At 41.9% G+C, this 3,734-nt stretch overlaps 1 pseudogene; it reads right to left on the reverse strand.

The window, feature by feature from the left end:
- Positions 1 to 2,781: 2,781 nt before the first annotated feature.
- LOC138169896 (phosphoglycerate mutase 1 pseudogene) lies at positions 2,782 to 3,395 on the reverse strand (annotated as a pseudogene).
- Between the last annotated feature and the right edge of the window lie 339 nt (positions 3,396 to 3,734).

A 3,734-nucleotide genomic window follows, 5' to 3' on the forward strand; every position in this document is an offset into this window, starting at 1 on the left:
GAAACATGACAGTTTAACCCCTGCAATGAAGTGCCTCGTATCAGGGACTTTCACACTTACTTCTAGACCCTGAACATTCAGTACAAGGTGGCAATGCTATCAGATAGGAGAGTCATAATCAGGATTAAAGGTCAAAGCAAGATTCCAGGAAGAAAAACATGAGGAATATTGAAAAAAAAGACTTAGCAATGTAAAACTTACAAAAATTGGTTGAAGTAGGAGGGTCTGTGGGTTTTTAATCCAGTCCTGAGCAGCCTAACTTTATTCACTTGATCCACTAAAGAGTCAGAGGGCCCCTCCTCATACTCCTAAATGAGAACCAATTGTGCTAATACCAAAGTTAGACAATGAAAATGAGTCAGAATTGAGATAAGAACTATCCAAAGAAAGGATTTATTGCAGATATAAATATGTTAACATCTCTTACTTTGTGTGCTCTATTTGGGATTGATGAGGAGAGGAAGGATTATGGGGAAGATAATAAGTTCAGTTGTGGACTTGCTGAGTTTGAGGTATAAGTGGGTCATGCATGCATGGACAATGAGAATTAAAAGTATAGAGCTGGTACTCAGGGAGGAAATTGAAAATGTGTATGTAGATTTTTCCTCTATGGAAAGATGAAAATTGAAGCCATGAGAGTAAATCAAATCGCCAAGAAAGACAAGAGGGAGAAAATAAGAAGGCCTTGAAGGACATCCAAGCTCAAGGAGTTACGACTCCTTGTAGGGGGACAATGAACCAGCAAAGGAGACCAAGAAGGACTAGAAGAAGAACCCCAAGAGATTAAGGAAGAAACAGGGCTCCCAGAAGGAGAAGGAGACCAACAGTATCACAGACGGGAGAAAGATGGAGAAGGACGAAGAAAAGGGAAATTCATTATGTGTCACGGTAACATTGGAGACAATAGTTTGGATATTGTTTGGGGCTCTGTAAATCAGATTTCAAGGATGAGGAACGGATGATGAGAAAGTGGAGATATGTTTTCTATAGTTTAGCAATGAAAGGGAAGAAAAATTATTGAAAGAAAAAAAGATGGAGTTAACGGCAGGGTCAATGGAAGGAATTTTAGGACAAGAGCATGGTGAACATGTTTATGGGCAGCATGTTAAGGACCCAGGCAAGAGGGAGAACTTGAGGATGAGAGACAGAGTGGCTGATGGAAGGGAGTCCCAGAGGAGGCAGGAGGGAATGGGATGAAAGGTGCACGTAGAGGAAGTATGTCTTGGCAAAGAGGAGAACGGTCTCCTACTCTGAGACTGGAGGAAAAGAGGGAATGGTAGATGAAGACATAAAGAAAAGTGAGATGTGAAGGAAAGGTAATGAGAGAGCTTGTCATTGTTCTATTCTCACCTGCTTTACTGCAGGGAAGTTGTACTGAGAGAGGAGGTTGGATGTGGAATTTGGAATAGTTGAGATGGGGAATATGATGAAAAGTTATTCAGAGATAACTAAAGGAATTACCACACAACAGAGAAGACCCCTTTAAGGATCAAGAAAATGAATTTGCAGTGGACGTAGCCAGCAAAGTTCGTGACTTCGTTCAGTTGTGCTCAGTGACTCATAGCTAGTGTTGGTGCAGAGAAGGCATATGGGGGTGGGGAGGGAAGGTAGAGAGGGGATAAGCCAGGATTGAGGATCAGCAGGGTAGAAATACAGGGCAAAGGAGGGGCAAGGAATTCAAAGGTAGAGGACAATGCCTTTTAAAAAATTGCACATCACTTCTTTATTACAATGAACAAAACAATGACAGAAAAAGGGTTAGTATGGGGGCAGTTAGGTGGCACAGTGAATAGAGCACTAGCCCTGGAGTCAGGAGGACCTGAGTTCAAATCCGACCTCAGGCACTTAACACTTACTAGCTGTGTAACTTTGGGCAAGTCACTTAACCCCAATTGCTCTCCAAAAAGCAAAAAAAAAGTGTTAGTATGGTTATGCTAAAATTGATAACAAGGCCTAGGTGACAGGTCCAGGTAGCTGGCATATGATGTGGAAAGAAAATGGTCCTCCACAAGACCCATTTGACATCATCTAGAAACATTTCACAGCTGCAAAACAGAGAAGGGCTTCAAAAAACTCCCACAGTACTCCTCAACTCCTTAGAAATCAAGAAAATCTTTGGTGCAGCTTGAGATCTCTGATGACTATCATATTGGTTAGTTTAATTTCAAAAGTCACTAGAATTAACCAGTCTACGAGTTACAAGTTCTTTTGTAAAATTACATGCAACAAATAAATATTTGGTCATGATCCCAATGTCCCAGAGTCCATTTCTTTTGGGTTGGAATGTGATCGAAATAAGACTTTTATGATTTCTTAAATTACCATTGAGGTTATAGTCAGCTTCTTTTCCCACTGGAATGACTATAGCGTCCTGGGAGGTCTGCCCTATTGGCAGGACTGGCTCATTGGGCTAATTGGAGAAATCAATTTTTTAACCTTTACCTTTTGATATCTTTTTACAATGTTCCTATTCCAACCCCCAACTAGGTCCTTAGTGAGCCAAACCACATAGGGAATGCTTTGACTGATGTAGTTGAAGGAGGGGGGAGGGCTGCAGGAGAGAAATTGATTGGTCTGAAATAAGAAAGAATTGAGAAGAAGAAGCTGGGGAATTGATGATTCCTCTTCTTAATTCTTTCTTATTTAGCTATATGGATCCTGCAGCTATATGCTGTGACCCCTAAGACTGGTCAGTTAATGGATCAGGCAGGGAAGAGATGGGAGAGGGATAGGAAAAAGGGAAGGAAATGGTTTATGCATGTATATACCAGAAGTCTTCTTTTACTTCTTGGCTTTGCCTTAGGCTGACACATCTTTCATGGTTTTGCCCACAGTCTTGTCATCTTCTAGAAACCACATGGGCCTGATGGGTTTCACATTCTTATCTAATTCATACACATGGGAATGCCAGTAGGCAGATTTAGCTCCTTGATGGTTTCAGAAAGACCCTCAAAATGTTTGACAGTGCTATGAAAGTTTTTGTAATGGGATGCAATCACAACAATTTTCTTTCTTGATCTAAGAAATAATTTTCTCATTTGAGAAGAGTAGAACCTGAGCAGTGGTGTCTTTCAGGCTCTGACAGGGGAGCAGCTGGTCCCCAGGAAGATCTGCATGGTAATGATCTTTACTGATGTCACCATAGAAGGGGTGGTAGGACTCCATGAGAGTTGGTAGGATATTTTAGGAACATCACTTCCTCTTCAGCTAGATCTCATCTTGCTCAGCAGTCATTTCAGCTTTCTTGGGATCTGTCAGAACACCATAGAGCCAAGGAACTAAGCCCTAGCCACAGGCAACTGCATCTGGTCAGTGTCATCTAGCACTGTCCAAAGGGTATGAGTTACTCTCTTCTGGACTGAAGTGAAGCAGATATCGGATTTGTAGCCAGCATTTCACAGTACTTGGTTATTTACTTTGCCTCCTCCTGCTCAGAGGAGCTCAGGTTTAGGACATGCCAGTAATTGAAATGGTTCCCTCAGTTTCAGATATTCATACTAGATCAGCAACATAGACTTGTAGGTAGCCATGGTGGGACATGGGGTCAGGGCTGTGGGCTTGGTCTCAGGCTTAGGAAAGTCAGATTGGGAAACTGACAGCTGGACCCATACTAGACAATGCCTTGTTGAAATTGTGAACTATTAGTTCAAGCCTGGAAAGAAAGAAAGCCAGAATGGGCATTATTTCTGTAATTGTATGGCAGTGTGTGTGTGTGTGTGTGTGTGTGTGTGTGT

The sequence above is a fragment of the Petaurus breviceps genome, unplaced genomic scaffold (assembly GCF_028583685.1).
Source record: "Petaurus breviceps papuanus isolate PSGF00001 unplaced genomic scaffold, PetGlider_PUasm1.0 38, whole genome shotgun sequence".
Lineage (NCBI taxonomy): Eukaryota > Metazoa > Chordata > Mammalia > Diprotodontia > Petauridae > Petaurus > Petaurus breviceps.